This window comes from Vanellus vanellus (genome assembly GCF_965231255.1).
Source record: "Vanellus vanellus genome assembly, chromosome: 14".
Lineage (NCBI taxonomy): Eukaryota > Metazoa > Chordata > Aves > Charadriiformes > Charadriidae > Vanellus > Vanellus vanellus.
Window position 1 is genome coordinate 14,607,329 of NC_138919.1, and position 22,435 is coordinate 14,629,763.

General features: G+C 59.8%; 1 protein-coding gene across 1 annotated transcript in view; it reads right to left on the reverse strand.

Annotated features, from left to right (window-relative positions):
- RAI1 (retinoic acid induced 1) overlaps nt 1-20,119 on the reverse strand; it is a 40,008-nt gene extending 19,889 nt beyond the window's left edge. The window contains exon 1 of the mRNA XM_082490842.1: nt 19,873-20,119. The gene's annotated coding sequence lies outside the window, so the exon portion shown is untranslated. The remainder of the gene's footprint in view (nt 1-19,872) is intronic.
- Between the last annotated feature and the right edge of the window lie 2,316 nt (nt 20,120-22,435).

The following is a 22,435-nucleotide window of genomic DNA, read 5'->3' on the forward strand; positions in this document are numbered from 1 at the left end:
CAGAGACATCTCAGCCCTAAACAGCTCCGCGGCTCCCGCCAAGGTCCCAGGCGGACACCGGGGCTGCCGGACCCCAGGAGGTGGCTGGGGCACATCCTCTGCTGACAGCACCATCCAGCCCCTCCGGAGCCTCCCGTTTGCCCCCAGGATTGGGGATTCCTGGGGTCCCGGGCTGAGCTACCCCGTGATTTCCCAATCAGGGCTTGCGCATCGCCCCATTTACATATGCACAGCCTGGTCGGAGCTGACTATAATTTCTTTTTAAAGCTGCTTTGACACATGGGGTAGCTCACCTTAATGAGGAGGGTTATTCCGCAAAGATCTGTTACTAATGGGCTTGGGGACGGACAGCAGCCGCGCGCAGACGCCTGCTGCCAAAACCAGCGCCACGATGCGCCCCGCTCTCCCCCAGCCACGGGGTCTCCCCTGGATTCGCACCCGCCGCTGCGCCGGTGCTTGATGGGCTCCCACCCAGATCCTGGTAAGTTCCCGACGTCCCCACGTCCCTGCTGGCTGTCTAAGCCAAAAAAAACCCCAACCCTCGCAGGTCCGAAAATGTAACCGCACAGGCACGTGGTGGCGTGGAAACTATTCAACCCTTCCCAAAAAGCAGCTCCACAAAGGGAGACTGAGGCCAGCGTGGCTCCGGTGTTCCCCCGGTACCCACGAGGTCCCTGCTCGAAACATCAGCCCCCTGGATGTCCCCAACGGTGCGGGAACCCGCTCTCCACCACGGCCCCGACCGAAGACACTGCTCCTGCCGGGCACACCGCCGCGGCTGCCAGCGATCAGCCCGTCATTACCGGAACCGCCTTATTAAAAAAAAAAAAAAACATAAAAGAGCTTTAAAACCCGGGACTCCCCTAAGAGCAAGTCCCTCCCCGCAGAGCCCCGACACATTCGGTGCACCGGTTCAGCCCTGCCACTCCCCCCTGGCTCCCTCCGGGGACCCCCCGTTAGCGGCGGGTGCCTCGTTAGCCAGCGCCGTGCCGGCGATTGGCTGAAACTCGTTTGCGGCATCAAGCGGCTCTGCCCCAGACACCTTCTCATACGACCGGAGGCGCAGTACGTCCCAGGGCACTGTCACAACATATTAAGACGCGGCGCTAAAAATAAGCAACGGCAAAAAATAAGGGAGGAAATCGCAGTCCCTGCCTGCCCCTGCCGGCCTCGCGCGGGCACAGCCCCCGTCGCCACACACGAGCTGGGGAACCACATCAGGAAAGAGAGGATTTTGCTGGGTTTTAATAAAACGATGCCTTTTTCCCTTCCCTCCACCCCCATCTCCAGCCTCACCAGGGAGCGAGCCCTGCAGTGACACACAGGACTTGGTGACAAATCATCCCGGAGGTGTGTGTGGGGGGGTTGTTTCTCCACACGCCCGTGGTTCAGGGCAAGAGCGGACCCCCTCGCCCACCCCACGCAGCCCAAGACAGGGCTCTGTTCCCCGCCGGGGCCATCCTCAGGGCTGCCGAGCCGCGAACCACGTGCCCAGCCACGGTTTGCCGTCGAAGGATGGGTTTGGCCAGCCCTGCGTTAGATGCAACGTCCAGGCTGGTGCCCCGCGGCCGTCCCCATTCCAGCAGCTCCCCAGCGGGGTACCCGTCTGCAAACACCCCATCTTCCCCCACTCACTGCTACCCAGGCACGTAAGCACCGGCGCGGCACAGCCCATGGGAGCATCTCCCCCCTGGGGATGCGTTTTGCACCGGAGCACCCGAGGAGGGGGCAGATGTGGGCAAGAGGCTGCCTGCACCACCCTGCTGCCTGCATCCATCCCGCTGCCTGCACCATCCCGCTGCCTGCACCATCCTGCTGCCTGCACCTATCCCGCTGCCTGCACCATCCCGCTGCCTGCACCATCCTGCTGCCTGCACCATCCCGCTGCCTGCATCCATCCCACTGCCTGCACCATCCCGCTGCCTGCACCATCCCGCTGCCTGCATCCATCCTGCTGCCTGCACCATCCCGCTGCCTGCATCCATCCCGCTGCCTGCATCCATCCCGCTACCTGCACCATCCCGCTGCCTGCACCATCCCGCTGCCTGCACCCCGCAGGGTCCCATCCTCCAGGCCAGGTCCCGCAGGGACGTCGGAGAGACCAGCGGGGGACACAGTCCCTGTCTCCGGGAGATGAAAGGGCAGCTCCAAGCTCGGGGACGGCTCCGTGCCTCCAGCCGAAGGCGTGCGGCCGCCCTGCTGCCTCGGCTGCGGCTGGAACGAATGCATGCACATACCTCTGCCCCGGCACGGGTGTTTGCTCTTCTCTTCCGCGGCTGTGATTGATTAAAGGATCAGGGACATCTGAGAATGGAGGCAGCAGCGGCAGCAGCAGAAGCAGCTCCCTTTGGACTTGGAGAGCTTCCTTGCCTGCTGCTTGCTGCTGCCGTTGCCTGTCAGGCAGCTTTTAATCAAGGTTTGCTTATATCTGCAAAGGCCTTTCCCAGAGGGATGAAGGGAGGAAAAGAGGGGGGGAGAGTATATTAACATGCCAGCCACCCTCCCTCTCCCTCTCCTTTGTTTATGGAGAGGGTCAGTGCTTGGAAACGGCTGGCGGGGACGGGGAAAGGCGCTTTGGGGGTGCTGGGGGCACCAGTGGCGCGGCGTGGCTCTCGGCAGGTCCGGGTACCGCGGTGTGGCCGCGGGTAGGGAGGGCATCGGCACCCGGCTGGGATGCGCTCGGTGGCGGCAATGGCACATGGAGGGAGCAGGACCTGGTAGCCAGAGCTCGGCAGCTTCCTCCTGGTGGCCCTGGACGCATGTCACGTCCCCACGGGTGCTGCAGTGGGCACAGCGGGGATGCGGGGACCAGCCCAGACACCCCAAATTGGGGTCTCAGCCTAATGAGACCAGCACCGTTCGTTAGCTGAGACCGGCACTGTCCATAAACCGAGACCGGCCAGGCGGGGGGAACACAGACCCCTCCATCCCTGCCCCAGCCCCACGGAGAGTCGGGGTCTCTGGTCCTACAGGACCCCCGGGGTGGCCATGTCACAACATCCCATCTCCCCTCTGCGGCGTGGGTTTGGGCAGTGATACCGGGGCTGCAGAGGGACCAACGCCGGCCCCAAACTGCCCCGCAGCAGCCCAGGGATGGGTTTACCCCACGACGCCGGGATTTCGGCACGGCGCAGCCAGGCTGGCAGCATCCCCGGCAGCAGCCGCCACACCACCATCGCCCGCTCCAACCACCCACCGGAGCTCGTGCAAGCGGCATGGGAGGGCGGGTGACCCCCAGCCCCGCATCCCCGCATTGAGCGGCGCGTCTGCCTCTGCTGCCTTTCGCGCGCATCACTTAGGCTCTCCGTGTTATCTTATTGCTCAGCTAATGACCTGCTAAAAGTATTATGTGAAAAACCGCACTCTTAGCCAGCCATTAAACTGGTTAGGACCAGCGGGTCATGCTTTATTGCTTTAATAACTGAGTTTATGAAAGGTCGTCTCATAACTGATAACATGCATAATTTTTGTAACTTAATTAATGCTGCTAATATACTCGAGTCTCCATCAGCTGCTGTTGCAACTGATGTGCAGTTTGCATCCAAAGCGGGGCCGGGTTGCGAATCCCGGGCCAGGCTCTGCCCCGCCGTCCTTGCCACGCGGCACCCACGGTGGGAGCGTGGTGTGAATCCATGCCGAAAGCCTGCCGTGCCACTTCTCCGCATCGGAGCATCCCATTCGGAAACGCTCCAGCTGGGAAGGGGATTGCTGTGAGCGGGCAGAGGGGGAACGGGGCCAGACCCCGGCTCCGAACCCGGTGAGGCTGTAGAGGAGGGATTTCTTTGCTTCCCCAATGCAGCAGCTAAGGGTGGCCGTGGAATCTGCAATTGGGGAGAGTTTTACCCCAGGAAGGACCAAAAACCTCTGCGGGATGGGAGCCGCTCCAGCAATCCCATACATCCTCTCCTGGAGTTAAAACTGAGCGAAGGAGCTTCGCCTTGAGTGGGGATTTGGGATTGTGCCCCAGGAGGGTTTTCCCTGGGAACCCCGGGACTGACCCTGCTCCTCCCGGAGATGCCGCGGGCAGGGGCTGGCACGGGACAAGCTCCCGGGTGCTGCACATCAATCGCCGCCCCGCGGAGGTAAACGTCACCGAGCCGGCTGCCTTTCTTCCCAGCGCTATATTTTTTTAAGGACAACCTCCTTGACAAGAACGCATTTTTCTCATTAAAGGGGTGGGGGAATAAAGAAGCAAACAACTTCTCCCCAGCAGCCCTAGCACACACCTGGGGGGGGGGCTGAGTGTCTGCGGGGTGGGGGGAGCTGGCAACCGGAGGCATTTTCCAGGCAGCAAAACCGGGCCCTTCCCTTGCAGAAAAGAAAAAAAAAAAAAAAAAAGACGTAAATAGGAGCCCAGGTGCATGCGGTGTGCGCGTCCCTGATATGCTGCCACCAGCAAATCTGGTGAGCTGCGAATCCCCGGCACCGCGCATCCAGCGCTGCAAATCCGAGCTGCTCCAGTCGCCTGCTTAGTTTTGCAAATTCTTTCCTGCTGGCTGAGAAAAGCCAATATGTCTGCTGCTCCCGCTCCAGCGCAATAATTGTTCAGCGCTGGTTATCATCCTGCCAGAAAGGCACGAGCTACCGCTGGGGCACTCTGCTTGCTGTAAACGCAGCTAGATGATTTCCTAGCAAATGCAAGTTTTCCAAGGAAGTGGGTGGAATCTGCTTGTCTCTGATTAGACAGCTTGGGTTTTTGTTTTCCTGGTGCTTTAGAGAGAGAGAGAGAGAGAGAAGAAAAAAAAAAAAAAAAAAAAAAAAAAAGAGGCATAAAATATGTAGCTTTCCATCCCCTCTGCCCTGAAACACAGGCTCGCACGCATCCCGGCGATGGTCCCCCTGGGACGCGCAGCTTTGCCCACACTCTGAGCAATGATCCTGTGGAATGAGGCTATGATCTTTCATCAATCACTGCCGAGCGCTTCTCCCTCCCCGCGCCCGCTCCCCGGGCTGTGCCCGCTGCGAGCGGACGGCCCCGCATCTCCCTTTTCCCTCCTCGCCTCCAAAAATCCAAGGGTGCCGGGATGGTCCCCCAAATGTCCGTGAAGCCAGGAGCCTGCTCGGGGCTGGGGGGGGGCTCAGGGCAGCCCCCTCGCCACCCTCCCAGCTCAGCACGATCCAGGGATGCTGTGGAGGGGATGCGGGATGCCGGGAGGCCCTTCCACAAGGATCGCTGCTGGTAGGCAAGGCGAATCCCGAATCCCAGGGCAGCATCCAGGCTAACCCGGATGCTACGGGGGAGGTGGGATCAGGACAAGCCCTGAGGCTGTAGAGAGGCAGGTCTGCCTCCCCGCCCTTGCCAGGGGAGGAAAAATGACTTGAAATTAAGATTTCCTGATGTTTGGGGGCTTGGAGACCTTGACACCCCCTGCGTCCATCTGGCTCTTCCCCTCTCGTGGCGGCTCGCTCCCGCGTCCCCGTCTACCCGTGAATACCAATTATGGTTTAGGAGAATGTATATCTGAGATGTGCAAATACAAAAGGCAGGAAATAAAAGTCATTTCTTACTGAAGAGGAGAGGTAACCATGACTACCTGGGACCTCATTTAAAACTGTGCCGGCCGCAGGCTAAAAGGCAACGCTTCCTATTGTTACACACGTTTACGGAAAGCTTTGAAAACCCGTTTCCCCCCCAAAACCAGCTGGGAAGTAAGAATGAAAACGAGAATTGGAGGGGGGGAGGATGTAGAAGATATTTATTGGTGTTTGCGGGCTGGTTTTGCATCCCCCCTGCGCGAAAACAGCCAGCGAGCTGAAACTTCAAATGAGCAACTCGGAGGGAGACGGAGCGCCGGCGGCTGCGGCATCGTGGCTCCGGCGCCACGTGGCAGCCGGCCGGGAGCCCGCGCGGCGGCGGCAGAGCCGCGGCTCGAGTGCTCGGAGGGACACGCACCCCGGGAGGAAGGTGGGGAGTGAGCGAGCCTGCGAAGGGCATCCGATGCCGCGAGCGCTGCTGGGACGTGCCGGGGGTCTGGGGGGAGCCGGGAGGAGCTGGCGGATCTCGGTGCCGGTCCCAGCCATGCCGCCTGCCCGCACAGCCCGCGGCCGATGGGACCTCAGGGGTGCCGCAGGCTCTTGTGCTCATGGTTACGAGGCCAACAACCGGGCAATTAAAATCCCTATTTTTTTGGTCCAAGAGCCATCCCACCTGCCACACTAGCAGCATGCCCCTTGCTGCGGCGAAGCCATCGGGACACAAGCCTGTGCCAGTGCTCACCCTTCCCCGCCACCCCGCGAGCGGCCGGCAGGTCCCTGGGGTTTTGGGGACGGCTTTCCCCGGGGGGAACAGGATCAGGATGGACTCTGCATCAAACACAGCCTGCTCCTGCCAGGGAGGGATGTCCCCGCAGGGCCATCGGTGGGAGCTGGTGCCCCCAGAGAGGAGTGAGCGCGGGGCGCAGAGGGGAGCAGCCACTCCGGCGCATCTGAACCTTTGGGAGGTACCAGTGGTTCCCCGCTGGGTGATACCAGGTCCCTCCTCCAGCCTTACCCCGTCTGATGCAAGCAGCATGCGAGGAGGATTCACCTCCCTATGTGCACAGATTTGCTACCCCCAAAGGACGGATCAGTGCTGGATGGCGCTGTGCTGATTCCCCACCGGGATAAAGCCAGTTCCCCACTGGAGTAAAAACCCTGGGTGGGACAGCGGGGGGACCGACGGCTCTCCTCCCCACCATCAGGCTGCTGGGAATGGGGAAATGGTGTAAAACCAGTGTAAAACCAGACAGAGCTTTCGCAGGGAGCCACATTCGGTGCGCGGCACCAAGAGACATCGCTGTGGCTGCAGCCGAACGCGGTGCTCGCCTTCACCCCGGCATCGCCGGATGACTGCGACATCCTCTTGCCGGCAAAGCTCTCCCCTGCCCGCTGCCGGCACGGCCGTGGTCCCCGGTGCCCCCCTGTCAGCGCGCCAGACCCACACCTAGGACCACACAACGGGGCTGCAGGCAGGAGCCCAAGCCAGGAATTATGGTCTGTACAAAAGACAATGACAGTGAATCTTGTTACTGGCTTTTCAGCAAACGTAATTCCTTTTTATTAGAAAATTAAAGGGTATGAAAAGCTTTCCAAAGCTGAAGAGCTGAAATGTGCTTTCATAAAATATGCGGCGTCTGATAAAACGGATTTGCTTGTCTGCCTGCCCCAGCCCCCTCCCCCTCCTGGTTATTATTCCTACCGGCAAGGTGATGCCTTTTGCCAAAACACCAATCCCAACGTGGCCAGCTCTCGCCTGTGGCGACCCATGGGGACCAGCGCCGCTCCCCGGGACACTGGCCATCCGGCCACGAGGCCCCACACGACTTGTGCCTGTTTGAGGGTTGGCTTTTGGCTTTCTTTTAGCTAAATAAAACTCAGAAGGGCAGTTTTTCTCCTCTGGGGTCACAGGTAAGGGCTGGTGACAATACAAACCATCGCCCCAAACCCAGCCAGGAGGACGCAGCAGTTGCAGGCGGGAGGAGAGGTGAAGCCAGGCGATGGCAGACAGAAAGCAATGGATTCCCCACAGCCACTGCACTATTAAAACTATTAAAAAGCAGCTATTAACAACCTCCCGGGGAGCCCCCTCCCGAAGAGAAAGCCGTGCGCCGTCACTGAGCTCCGTGCAAGAGGTGCCGAAGACCTGTGAGCTGCCAGCACCAGCCAGCGGGTAGTTAAAACCTGAGGAATCTCGTTTTCTTCCCCTTTAATCCTTCACTCTCTCTGGCTCTTTCGTTCTCTCCGATGGTCCGGGTCAACCTTCCAGGTTTGCAAGGTGAAAGGTTTCTCGCTCTCTCCCGCTCGGGCTTGCCGAGCCGGCACAGGGGACCGCGGCACCATGGAGTGATGCTCACAGGCAGCGCTGCCGTGCACATCTTTCACGGGCAGAACGCCCTCGCCAGCCCAAGGGCAGCAACGCCGCCTCGACCCTCCGGGTTCTGTATTTCCATTGCCAGGGTCGGTTCCGCCCCTGCAAGTCCCTGGGGATGAACAGTAGAAGGACGCATCCATCCCCGCGCAGAGATCACCATAGCCCAGAGGTGGACGGGGACCTTGCCGTGACCACCACGCTGGCAGGTGCGGGGCCAGCGCCCGCTGACAGTTTGTCACCCTTGTCCTGGCAGAGACCGGGGAGGTGAAACAACGTCCCCTGGGTGCCATCGGGGAGCTGACGCCTCGGCTGGGAAAGGACCTGGCAGCCCTGGCCACTGTCCCCAGGTGACTCCAGCCCCGGCGATGTGACATAGGGGCAGGCGGCGAGGGGACGGCAGCACCACAGCCACGCATCCGCTGCAGCGTGCGGGACAAGCCGCCGGCCACGGCGCCGTGGGGCTGGTGGGGACAGGGACTGGCAGCATCCAGCCAGCTCCCTGCCACCGTGCCGGCCACCAGCACCGCCGCCGCGGGGAGAAGCAACCCTGGTGGCAACATCGCTTGCGCCACGGGAGCGTGCGTCCCCGCGTGCCCCCTCCCTCCCCTCGCAAGCCAGAGCGCGCCATGACCCAGCTACGGCGGCGTCTCCTTTCCACCCCATCCGCCCCGGCGGCCGCGGCCTCCCTGTGCCGCCGGCAGCGCCGTGCGTGTGACGCCTCGCCGGCTATTACCACAGGAAGAGCTGTAACGCTACAGCAAACCTCCCCGCTCAGCCCTGCTACAAATCAGGGTCAGGCGGCAGCGCTGTTAGACAGAGCCTGCCGCTACGTGCTCCTGCTCCTAATGTCCTCCCCGGCACGCTTAATGGGGACGCGGAGGAGAGCGGCGCGGCGAGACGGCGGCTCAGCCCCACTGCCCATCTGGGGGTTGCTGCCCTCCGGTCCGGCTCTCCCGTAGCCGCGCCAGGGCCGGCAGCGCCGGGGGTTAACGCCGGGGAGGCACGGGCCGGGGATGTTTTCTCCCCCAGGGCTGCTCTGGCTTTACCTTTAACATCTGCAAATGTGGTTAAAAGTTTGCCGAGCCTATTTTTAGAGCCTCTCACCACATGCGATTTCTCCATCGTGAGACAGGAAACGCTGATGAGGTTGTTCGCCACGGAGCTGCTTTCTCCTCCCCGGACGGCCTCCGAGCTCCTGGGGTCTGTGCGGTGCTGCCACGCTGCCAGGCCCCCGGTCCCCACCTCCCGGGGAGGGGACCGCATCCTGCGGCGGCAGCTATGGCACGCCTGAGAGCCAGAAGAGCCGCCCGCACGCCACCAGCTTCCCCCGTGCCTCAGTTTCCCCAAAGCAACAGCACTGCGCTTCACAGCCCAACCTGGAGCGGTGCTCAGGGCTCGGCGGATGCTGCATCTCCTCGACCGCGGGGATGCACTGATGCATTGGCACCGGGCACGGGGGATGCCAGCAAAGAGACCCCGGCGGGGATGCCCAGCACCCGTCCCTGTGCCCGCCGCCCCCGGCACACGCTGCTCGGTGTGGCCCTGCCGTTGCGCTTAACACAAAATGCTATGGAGCCGAAGCGGAGCCCGGTTGCCCCATCGGGCACCGGCCATTCTGCAGCCTGTCGTAGCCCTGTGCCTGAAGACGCAGCGCGGGCTCGACAGCCCGCGAGCGCGGCTGCGGCTGGGCGGCGCGGGTACCTGCTGTTTGAATGTCAACACCTCATTTATACATCTTGATTGGCTCTCATCAGCCATGCTGCGTTACACCTGATTGCTCCGAGCCGGCGCGGGGTGCCAGACTGCAGCGCGTAATTTCATTTAATTGGCCCTCCATCCGAAGCAAAACAGAAATAGAAGAATAAAGAAACAATAAAGCAGCCTTCCCCCACCCTTCCACCCCCCTAAAAAAATGAAAATCTCTGTGGTTTTGGGGTTGGTTTTATTTTGCAACCGTGAGCAAGCCATGCCACAGGCTGTGGGAATCCCTTCGTGGTGGTGCCGGACCCTGGACCCCGCGTGAGCCGCGGGATGCTTTGCCACCCCATGGGCTCAGCGTGCTCGTGCTCCCCCTCGGCCCGCGATGAGCCCCGTGCTCCTGTCACGCTCGCCTGTGCTCCTTCTCCCGCCCGCTCTCGCAAACCACTGAGGCTGAAATTTCAATTAAGAAAGAGAAATAATTACCCGCCGCTCCACATTGCCTCTAAAATGGTAGCCAATGCCAGCAAGCCGAGTCACCGCCTCCCGCCGCGTCCTGGCGCTCACCGGCGGGCTGGCGTTCGGCTGACATTTCCAGGATAATGCTGGCCCAGCCGCCGCTCGCCGGTGGCTGTTACCGCAGCCGTGCCGGGAGGCCAATGCCGCGTAGATGCTTGGAAGGGATGCTCGGCTTCCTCGGCGAGAGCCGGGGTACCGCAAGCCCCCGCCACCCTGGCTCGACCTCGTGCCGGGTCTGAACCTTCTGCCCAACGCTGCCCGCACCCGGCCATGCCCCGGCGCCCTGCTCTCCGCTTGGCAGAGGTGACCCGTGATAATGCCTTGGCTCACCTCCTTCCAGCCCCGAGCCATACGCCGCGGGGAACCATGGTGCTGCCGTCCCCAACAGCCTCCATGCACGGGGTCGGGGCGCACGGGAGGACAGGAACGTGAGGATGGGCAGCACCAGGGCCGGCAGCAGCTTTGGCTGCACTGGTGGCACTGCTGGCGTGTGGGGCAGCAGCGGGGAAGAGCAGATGGACCCACGTTTAGGACATGTCCCCAGCCTGGGGACACCAGCAGTGCGGCTCTATCCGTCTCCCTCGCGGTGCTGCTCTGGGCAGATATCCCAAGCCCACGCGTGCCGGGGCACCTCGGGGCTGCCCACAGCCCCCCGGAACGGCTCTGCTTGGATTCACCCGGATGATGTTCCAGAAACCACATTTCTCGCATGGTTTTATTTTAGCACAGCCAGAAGTAAAAGAGGAACAAACCGAATTTGGGCTGAAAAGGGCAAAAACTCCCTGCAGAGAACGCTGCAGCATCCCACAACTTTTCCTCCAGCTTCTCGCCAACAAGCCTGTCCCGGCTCCAGCTCGTGTCCCATCGGGGTGGCACAGCCCTGTCACAGACCCCTGAGGTCTGTCCCCAGCCAGCGCAGCGGAGGGTGTGAGATGCAAACCCCAGGAGAAGGCAGAGATGGACGCAGACTTGGGCACAGGAGGCTCCGCCATCATGAGGACGAGGATGAGGATGAGGACGAGGACGAGGAAAGGAGAGCATGATGCACAGGGCTGGCCTTGGGTTTCATGCAACTTGCGGGGCTGTGGTTCCCACCCGCACACAATGCCCCGGGCTTGAGCCCCTCCTGCTCCAGCCAAAACCCCCACCAGGCACCAAAACGGCAAGAAGCGTGACCGGCTCCTGCTGAGCTTGGCTCGGGGAGGTGCCCCGTTCAGGCAGTGGGGGCCGAGACGGAGCTCCAGGAGCGAGACGGTGGTGACAGCGAGACTCGCTGGGGAAACGGGTGCTCCCCACACCCCGACAGATACAAATATGCCGCTGCCCAACAAGCCGGTGAGGGTGACGCGGTGTGTCCCCCAAACCAGACCCTCTGCAATCAACGGGGACGGCGTCTTATTTTCTCTGGATGTGTTCCCCTTCCTCTTCCCGTAAGCCGGAGGGGCCGGGGCAAGGGGGGGCTGCAGCGAAGGCTGCGAGTCCCATGACTCCGGCGGCAGGAGATGGGGGAGCCCCGAGCAGGGATCACAAGAACGGGGAAAGCAGCAACCTCAGGTTGCAGATTAGCTTCATTTTATAGCCAGGGAGGCAGAAACCTCCCGTGGTTCAACATCTCGCCGGAGACCACACAGGGAGCCTGGGGAAAGCCAGGGAGAGGTCGCAGGTCTCTGCGGGGCGAGAGCATCCTCTCCCCGGGGGAGGGAGGGAGAGGGGGAGAGAGCTCGCAGTCAGCGGGACCCCACGGCTCCCCCAACCCATCGCCGCACCCCAAACTTCAAGCAGGGCCAGGCTTTGCACCCCTTCCCCCTGTGACCCCAAACACCCCCCGCCGCCCCCGCAATACCGGCGGGGGCTGCAGAAACCAGTTTGGCAGAGAGAGGCTCTTTAACCAAGTTTAAATGCACTTCCCTTGACTCGGTTCCCAGTTCAGCGTAGAGGAGACCCAACTTGGCCGGCAGCCACGGCGCTCAGCTATGCACGTCCCTACCGAGAGACACATTCCTCAGCACTGCAGCTAAGTGCAGCGCAGCCTTTGAGGCCTTCACCCCTCCTTCAATGATAATTTATGCCCTCTGACCCAACTCCCCCTTTTAAATCAGGCTGATCAATAGAGAAATCAGACAATCCTTTTAAGAAACTATCTCATCTGATCCTTCCAGCTAATGATCTCTGCTCTTCTTACAGCTGTTTGCAGATATGTAGCCCAGGCTGCCGGGGCAAGCGGGAGGAAGAAAAGCCGCCGCGCCAAATTTCTCTTTCCCCAGCCCAAGCGGGAGCAGCGGCGGCGCTGCCGATTTGCACGGGAGCGAAACGGGAGACGCCAACCCTTCTCTTTCGGAAAAACGGGGCTCCCGTCGGCGGGCTGCCGGCTCCTCCGGCAACGCCGCGCACGGGCGCTCGCCGCTGAGCATCGTGCTGCAGGGAAGCGCTGGCTTCGAAAATTTGCCCCCTCGCCCATCTCGCCGCTCAACGTGCCCTTCTCCCAGCCCGGAAGCCCTCCGAGGACATTTTCCTTCATCCTCACTCCTCCTGCAGGCTCCAGCATCCCAGCGTGGCTTTGCATCACCTCCCCTGCAAAGAAAACCCAGCAATACAAAGCACCAGCCCCGAATCCGGTCCCTGGCTGAGCCGCGGTTGCCCGTACCCTGTGCCGTGCACGGCCGCGGCGCCACGGCTCCCGGTTCCTCTGCGCATGGAGGGGAAGCGGTGGGAACTGGGGATCTCCATCGCCTGGCCGGCAAACCTGCGCCCCTCGTGGGACCCTCTCTTTACCACGGCAGCAAAAGCTCAGGGGTACAGCCGCCTTCTGCCCACGGAGGAGCTAAACTGGATCGGTGGAAGAGGGAGCGATGTGCAGCGCGGCACCTCTGCGGGGAGGAGAACGGCACGGCAAATGTCCACGGCGGAGCCTCCAGAAGGACTTTATTGATGGCGGCTGCATTTCTATTTAACTGGCAAAGGAACGGGGTTAACCAGTGAAGAGGGAAGCATCGGAGAACCCTTTAAGTCTTCAAAGTAAATCAGCTCCTGGAACAAACGCGCTCAGTAGCCAAATGTCCCCTTCTCCTTTGTGCGCGCTGGGCTGCTCTGACATTTATTACGCTGCCCGAGAACCACCCAGAGGAAGGACGTTTTTCTTGCCTCTAAGGGCCATTTCTCACCCTGGCACACTCGGGCAGGGATTTCTCCCCTGCCTGGTCCCCAGCAGCCCCTTCTCGCGGGGATCCCACCCTACAAACCACCCAAGAGGCAGGACGGCGCCGTGCCCCAGGGATGCTCAGCACCCGCCGGGAGCCGGGGAGCAGGGTCGGAGCCTGAGGCACCTCCAAGGTCCCCCCACCGTGTGTCCCCTCCCACCCGGCCCTTGTTCGGAAGCCAGGCAGCAGACGCAAAAGCCAAAGGGTTTGAAGGGCTGCCGCAGCGCAGCGCGGTGCAGGTCCTGCCACAGCAGTCACAGTGAATTACAAGGTATTAGAGCCCCGCGCCGCCGTGCCTCTCGCGCAGCAGCAGTCACGGTGAAGGACATGCTATGATAGGACTAGAGCCTCCTCCAGAGAATCCAGTCGCCGGCCCGGTGAAAGGCAGTGGTATGAGCAGGCCAGCCCCGTTCTATAGATCATATAGCGACAGGCATGGTGAAGGACACGCTATTACAGGACGAAGCGGTGCAGGATGTTTACCCAGCGACAGCCAAGCTGAAGGACGTGGTGTTTGGGGGGGGGGGGGGGGGGGGGGATGACGGCCGGCCGTGCCTCGCTGGATCGGCGAGTGCCCACGCCTTTGCGAGCCAGCAGCCGTGAACGTTTTTAATTATTCTTTCCTACTTTATCGAGCATCTAATTTTCATTTACGCGCTGGCCATCTCCACCTGAGAGCGTAGCCGGGGCTGCTCCTTTTCAGCACTGCTCCCATATTCCTTCCCGGCATGAGCCGGATGGGACCCAGCAGAGCCGGAGGTCCATCCCTGGCACAAGGGACCCATCCGGTGACGGACCTGTCCTGCAGCCCCTCTGCACACCCCACACCGCGTCAAGGACCATAACGGAGCCGGGCAGAGCCTCCCTGATGCTCAGTGTCCCTCCCCGCCAGAGCACAAGCACCGAGCGCCAATTTTAGTGGCTGCCATAAATGCAGCAGGAGCGGTGTCCCCTGGTGAGGCATCGAGCGGTGACTAAGAGCGGAGATGACAATAAAGTGGAGGAAGCGAGGTCTGACTGCAAAGCAGCAAACCAACCCCTCGAATCCAGCTTGGAGGCACTGACTGACGATGCTCCCCCAAACCAGAACAGAGCCCGAGCCCTGCGCGGGCGCGAGCCGAGGCGGCGACGGGGAGTCCGGCTCACTTGGGCTCGGGCTGAGCTTGGTCCTGGCACAGGCTCGGTTTGGGTGGAAATCCCACAAACGGGAGGGGAGAAAGGATTCCCCGCGTCAGGATGCTGGGACGGAGTTCAAGCCTCTTAGCAAAGCACACAGGGAGACTTCTGCACAGCCCCCCCCGTATAAATCTACCCCCTTAAAATGTTCTCGGTGGTAAACGCGGTAGAGATGGTGCAGGACTTTTGACAGATCGAGGCGTATTTATGGCGCTTTGGCACAAGGGATACAACCAGTTGGGATTTTTGCTCGTCTCTACCACTCGGGCATAGTGCAGCCACAACAAACCCATTTGAATACCTCTTGTTTCAACCAAGGCAGAGATCCAGCCTATTCCCTGCGGAGCAAGCGCCAGACCTAGGGCCAAATTAATCTCCGATGGATCTCCATCAACTTCATGGAGTTACAACCACAATTTGGCCCATGCGTGACACGTAAATCTGTTCATTTTCCTTCCGAATCGTCCAAATACCGCAGCATTTGTTAGCGCAGGAGAGGGACGCATCCTCCGGGAGAGATCTCTTTGGATACCGCGCCAGCCCTTCCTTTTTTTTTTATTTCCTTTGCTGCCTGGGATAAAAGGCGAGCGAGACGGTCCGTAGTACGTGTCTGAGCTGTTTGGGAAAGAAATAGGAATTTCCTCCTGCCATTCCCAGTCTTTTGATAGGCAGGTGGGATGCGAGCAGGAATAACTCAATCAAGACAGAGCAATTTTTAATTAATTTGTGGATCCCTTCGCCGGCTGATCGCCTTGGAGACAAAAGGGAAGCCTCTCCTTTAACACTTGTGTGTGCCTGGTACTCTGAGCCTCCCCTTTTCACCAGAGCATCTTTGGTCTTGAAAGCCGCACAAAAGGAAGAATTCCTTGATCTTTTGCCTCAGCTTTTGCTAAGATGGAGACACACAGGAGGGGGAGTTGGGTTGGGTTTTTTGGGGGGTTTCTTTTATATTTTTTGGAGAATATTAGAGCCCAAAATGCACACAGAGCAGGGTGGGGAAGGAAAAAAAAAAAAAAAAAAAAAAAAAAAGGAAAGGGGGGGAAAAAAAACCAACCCTCAAACCTCAGAAAGCAGAGCGTTTTCCATCGACACCTTCCGCCCAGCCCGCTCCATCCCCAAGGGGAGGGAGTTGAAAGGTTCAAGCTACATCAAGTGGTGAGTAATGCAGCGGGAGGCTCCTGCTCGGGGCCGGGCTCTCGCCCTCCGCCATCGCTCCCTGCCCCGTGCCCGATGCTGCGCCGGGCAGAGCCGAGCTCTCGCCCTCCCCTTCTCGCCCCCCGCCAGCGACGGTGGGGATGTGGGAACTTCCTAGGCAGTGACTGACACTACAATTATCGATTGCCGGCTGCAAAGGCTTGCTCTCGCCTCCCCCCCCCCCCCCCTTCTCACTTGTTTTCTTCTGTGCAGCAGAGTGCCAGCCTTCAGAGGCTGCTGCTGCAAAAGGCTCGGATTGACGGGGTGTCAAGATATCCGCTGCCCCTGGCTTTTAACGTTCCCTTGCAGGGGGGAGCGGGAAGAGCCCCTGCACCGGCGAGGGGAGCTCAGCTAGCTCCAAAAGAAAAGGAGGAATGAAAAGCCTCCCTCTCTCCTCCGTCGAGGAGATGCTCTTGAACCACAAGCAGCTTTTTCAGCCTCAGCCTGGCTGCGCGCGTCTCGGAAATCTCAAGATGCTGGGAAGGAGGAGAGGCGGCGTGCCAGCCGGCCCCCGCCAGCGGCTCCATCCTGCCCAAAATCAAGGCACCCAAGAAAAACACCACCTTCCCCACCGGGTCTCCCTAGGGTGACACACACGCGTGGTCCATCGGATTTGGCCACGGCCATTTCAGAGGTGGGGAGGGCATCCTGGCCAGACGAGGTCACCTGGCAAAGGCTGCAGTAGGACCGGGACTCCCCAGCCCGGGTGCATCCTCTGCTGCTCGGCACCGATGGCACGGGGGGACCGGACCAGAGGGTTTTCCTAGCAAGGACCGGCAAAGCAGGAGGTCCAGGTGCCCCCTGGGGTCCTTCACCAAAGGTCACCTCGGGAGGCCACCTTGCCCGATGGCCCTGGGGAGCCCAGGGCTCCTGGGTCCTCTGTGAGCCCCATCTCTGGCTTAGCTGGCCACCCCTGGCAAGCGCCATCCCTACCCACAAAATAGGGATGGCAACCTGCCCGCAGAGGTGTTTGCAAAGCCTGGGCAGCACCTTGGGACCACAGCTAAGTGTTACGCTTTGGAGTCAGAGGCCTGAAATTAAAGCCGGCTCCACGACGTCGGTGTCGACACCTGGTGATGGGAGGAGAGGGATCGATGATGGAGAGTCTGTCGCTCCTGATGCATCGCCGTCAGGGTCAATACACAATTCTCGGGGAGATCTGATGTCCAGGTTAACCGCTTTGCCTCCCTGCTAAGCTGATGGGTTGGTTGGTGGAGACCCATCCTGCTCACTCACACATCCTCTCCCCCAGCCAGACTCAGCCCCACAGCCACCAAATGCCACCGAGAGCATCCCCAGGGCTTGTGGCTCTTGTTTTCATCCATGTAGAGCTCAAGTGCAGCTTCAAAAGGTGTCCAGGGCTGGGAGAGGGACATGGAGGCAATAGGGACCTGCTCCCCAGGAGCTTTCGGCTGCACCAAACCAGCCCACTGCTACGCACAGCATCGCCGTGGGACCATGTGGGGACATGAGGCTTGGAGACAGCCACCACCTCCCTGCGGTCACAGAGACACTGGCCACCCAAGGGAGCTTGGGAGGGGCCCTGGTGGTGACGAGACCCTCCTGGGGAGAAGCCCCCTCTGCCGGTGGCCCTGCCCGTCCCTGTCCTGAATTGCTGGGCAATGGAAAAGGCAGAAGAAGGGGGAACCTCACGTCTCCTGCCTGGCACAGGTCCTGCCGCCTCGGTGGCCACGTCCAGCTCTGCACCCGGGGCGGGCAGAGGGCCCATGTGGCTTTGGCACGACGCCTGTCCCCTCCAGGTGACATTCTGGCTGCAGAGATGCACCCCGGACCCCCACGGGCCACGAGAGCTGTGGCAGTGGGGTGGCATCGTTCCCTCTGTACCATGTGGGTTCACGGCACCCTGCGGCACCCCGCGGCACCCCGCAGCCGCTATTGCAGCAAGCCCAGGCAGGCGGCACAAGCCCTACTTCGCACCCTCACCGGTGGCCATCCCTGTGTGTCACACCGTGCAGGATCCGTCCCGCAGCCCTGGGGGTCCCGCGAGGACGAGAGCCACCCACAGCCAGACTGCAGCGTCTCACCCACCGCCTCCCGGGGGGGGGGTTCAGCCACACATCTCCTCCCCGAACACGGCACAGCCAGCAGCAGCCGTTCAGCATCCCCGGGGGGGGTACCAGGGGGGGTAACCTGCCGATAGCCCACGGAGGTGCCTTGGGGGGGACACGGCATCACACCCCGACCCCGGTGCAACCAGACCTGCGCCAGCGCCCCCCAAAACCCAAGAAAGCAGAGCGTGGCATGAATAACAAAAGCAGCGATCAGTAAAGACTCTCCCAAGAGGCTGCAAGTTCTTCAATTAGAGCTCTCATTATAGGAACGAGAAACTCCACGCCGTCTTCTGTACGGATAACACTTTTTTCCCCCTCTCTTTTAAAGAAAAAAGGGAGGGAGGGAGAGGAAGGCTGCATCTCTAATGCAACAGACAGGTCTGCTGAGATTCACTTTGGCTCTTATTTTGACTTTCATCTAAAAGAGCTGCCCTGGGAATCCATTAAGTCCAATTTAAATCGGCTCTCCGCCCTCACGGCTTCTCCCCGCCTTCGCGCCCCCCCCCCCCCCCAGCTCCCTTCTCTATTCTCCCCCCCCCCTCCCCTCTTTGGAAGCAAACAAACACAAAAGCAAGGCCAGGCAGGGCAGGCAGCAAAGGGCAGGCAACGAAGGGCAGCACCGCTTTCGGAGCCCTTTCCCGGGGGATTCCAGCCCTCCCCGGGGCAGTTGCTCGAGCTTTATTTCCGCCCAAATAAACACAATCCAGCCACGTTTGGATACCGCCTCAGTATCGCCTACCTCGGCGGCGCTTTTGGGGGGGTGGGGGGGGCTGACAGGGTTTCGGGACCCGCTTCTGCTCCCCAAACATCTTCCCCCTCCATACACAGACGTATTTTCTTCTGATTTTATTATTTTCGAGTACAATTAGCTCCATTAACGCCGCAGCCGGCAAAGTTGGATGGGATATAATCACATACTTCACTCCAGGTTTGGTTATGGGGTTCCCCCCCCCCCCTCAGCCAGCTTTCCTCCACCCCAAGATGATTCCTCTGCCTTTGGGAATCGCCACCCCCCCCCACCGCAGCCCCGCAGCCGGGCGAGGGACGGACCCATTGCCTTTCATCTCACCACACTCATTCAAGCTCCGCTTCTGTCGTATAAGCAGTTTTCCAGCTCTTCCCCCCCCCCCCCCCGCCCCGCTTCCCCGTAACACACCCGCTCTGCATTGCATCCTATTCATATGTTTTCAATCATCGCCGTTTCGTTATTTAAAACAAAAGCACACGCCCCCCCCCTCCCACCCCCACCCCCCCCCAGCAGCACACTCCGAGCCCCCTCGCTGGGCTCCTCCGTTCTTCCCTGGTTTGTTTGTTTATTAATGTCAACGGAGGATTTGGGGTGGGGGGTGGGTAAAATTTGCCGTGGGAGAAAGGGAGCGGGAGGTGAAAGTCCCACTGAGGGGTTTTCCAAAGGCGCAGCCAGATGTGCAAACCCCCGCGATTCCTTAGGTTATCTGCTCGATCCGTTTTTTCCTGCCCCGCCAGCCACCGAATAAAAGAAAGAAAATCCATCAAGTCAGCGTTCTCACGTGCAGACAACGGCAAAGATAGCCAGGCGCCCGACCGCCGCACCGCCGCAACTTTTATAAGTATAAAACCATGCACATCAATAACTCCAAAATTAAATAAGCCTCCCCTGGAAGATTTCCCTCTGCAGAGGCTTTCGCAGCCCCGTCCATGCCCGTTATTATTTTAACTTTGGAAAAGTAGGAGTCAGGACAAGCAAAACGAATCCATCCCTTACACACACAAATATTCCGAGTCTCAGCTGTATCTTTGTTCAGACACCCATCAATCGGCAAGTCAGGAGGATTTTTGGACCGGTTGCAAAATTCTTTATTACTTCCAGAAAAGCAAAACACCCCCCCCCCTCCGCCGCTGCTGCAAACAGGACACACAGACACACATGGACACACACACACACACACGTACGTACAACACCCCCCACCCCCCCCCCAAACTCCGTGATGCCGGCACCGTGCATCCATTCAATCGCAGCGGCACACGAGTTGCACAAGAGAAAAATAAATCCGGAAAAAGCTCCGTCCGTACACCCCCACCCCCCCCTTCCAATTCTGCTGCGGCTTCAATAAAAAAAAAAAAAAAAGGAGAGGAAAAAAAAAAAGGGGGAAAAATAAAAGCACAAAGATGTAGCTTGCAACAATACCTGCGATGGTCCTCGCTCTCTCCTCTCTCTCCTGCTGGCTCGCTCTCCTCCTCTTCCAGAGCACAGTAGCCAGATTAGATCCTTAGAAAAAAAAATGTGAGAAATAGCACAATTCTCCCTTTTTTTTTTTTTTCCTCTTTTTTTTTTTTTTTTTTTTTTTTCGCTTCCCTTCTCAGCAGCCCTTCTGAGCTCCTTCACTAACCATTATTCATAGACCACTAGGGGATATAAGGTAATTAGAAACGGCCCTATAGCATCCAGCCTGAAAATGTAATGCCAGCGGTAGGAGTGGTGGAGGGCTCTGGCTGCGGGCGGCTCCGGCAGAAAGTGCTCGCTGGAGCTGGGGACGAGGTGAGAAGTGGGGTGGAGGAGAGGGCGAGCGGCAGCGGGTGCTGGTGGCTCTCCCCTTTGCACAGCCCAGGGTGGCCAGGGACGCCGAGGGACAGCGACGCCGGTTTGGGTTGGGTTTGGGGATGGTTGACGGCTTTTTTGGGGGATTTGGTTTCTTTTTTTTTTTTTTTTTGGGTTGGTAATTTTTTTTTTTTTTTTTTTTTGGAGTGGGCTCGCCGTGCCCGTGTTGAGCCGTGCTGGGGCTGCGCGTGTGTGTGTGCGCGCGTGTGTGTGTGTTTGTGCCAGGAATAGCAATCAGCAGAGGCAGCACACAGAGCGCAAAAATGCCATCATGCAGGGTCAACAGAAAGCTGCAGACATTTTTTTTTTCTCTCTCTCTCTTTTTTTTTTTTTTTTTTTTTTGTAGGCTTAATCCTCTGGAGCGGGGGAGAGGGAAAAGGAGGAGGCTGCTGCCTTCTTTATAGTTTTGATTTTTTTTTTTTTTCCTCTTCCAGCCTCGTAGGATCAGATTAACCCCCCCTCCCCTCCACGCACACACACACCACACACACACACACACACACACACGCCAGCCCCAGCGATCCCAACCCTCCGCCAAGCGCTGCGCCGGGGAGATGCCGGAGTCGGCGTGGGGTGGTGGTGGGATGCGGGTCTCGCCGCCGCGATGAGCTGGGTGGGATGAGCTTGGTGGGCTCGCGCGGCAGCGGGGAAGGAAAGCAAGAGGGAGGCAGCGTGGGGAAGGCGGCGGGGAGGGGGGAGAGTGGAGGCAAATGAACAAATCACACCTGCAGCTTTCTGCGCGCCGTAGCCAGCTGCAGCCCAGGCAGGGACCGGCAGGAAAAATACAGGCGCGCGGGCTCCCAGCGCCGCGCATCTGCAGGGATTTAGGTACACGGTGAGCTGACGGTAGCTCAGCGCTGGGAGCGATTGCTTTTGAGGAGCCGGGGGGGGGAAAGGGACACGGTAACAAAGAGCAATCCTTCCCCGCACACCGCTTTTTCCAAGGGGTAAATAAAATCCGGCGCAGAGGTGAGGAGGGGGAGCCGGTCCCCTCGGGAAGGGAAGCGCTGTGCTTCTCTCTGGGGAGGGCTTTGGTGGCCCCGGCACACCGGGATGGACGCCCACGTGTTGCCGCCAGCGGTGCCCGCGTGGGCTGTCCGGGGTCGCTGCCGTGCAGCTCCGTGCGCGTTGGCTCCTGCCCGAAGGGTGCGAACGCCCAGCCCTGCCTCCTCCCACGACTCCGCTCTGAGCCTCTCTTTAATTGAACTAAAGCTGTTCACCTTGATAACGCAGCACGGCAGCAAGTTTCCGAGCCGTACGCGGGGGGCTGGAGAGCTATTTGATCCACTTCCAAGGTGCTGCCTTTCAATTCAACCGCTTGCTCTTGAAGGATGGATAACCAGGCCCTCTCTTTTCCCTGTTAATTACTCGAGATAGCAGGCGTCAAGCCGCAAAACAGACCAAACCTTGTAAGGGGACCCAGCATCTGCCAAAGCAGACCACTTGCTGCCATCTCCCCTGTCCCCATTCTCCCCATCCCCATCCCAGTCCCAGCCTGGCTGTTTATAGCTAATACACCACAGAACGCTCACGGCCACCTCCGACTTCACACGTGCCTCTCTGCAGGACGGTAAATCAAGCCGGGACCTCACGGCTCTCCCGGGACTCAGTGCTTATTCCCACTACCCACCGATCCCACCCTATCCTTCAGAGGGAAGAGCTCCTCCACCGTTTGGCACCACGGGCTGTGACTCCCACCCTAGTAAAGCCAAGGTGGGACATAGCCAGTGGACATCACCCCCAGCTTCTCCTCTGGCACTGAGAGAAGACTAAAGGACTTGTTATTTTTACACCACAATCCCATAAATTCAGCAATCTGGTCCATCTGGGTTGTTTCCTGCCTCTGCTATGTTTGAAATCCCCACCTCCAGGAGTCCTGTGATTTCAGAGCCTCAGCCCTGCTCTCCTCAAGCCCTGACCTCACCGTGGTGAGGAGAAAGGTTGAAACCACAAGCCCCCGAGAGCCCCGTATGCAAATCAAATCGCCACCAAACGCTTTGTTTATTAAACGCAGTGATTTTTCTGGCAGCTTCACAGTTCTGCGATTTATGGGTTCACACAGGCTGATTTCATGACTTCGCAGCACTTCTGAGGTGCCGGCACCCACGTCGCCTCCATTTGCGTGACACGGCCGTGGCTGTCTCAGCCCAAC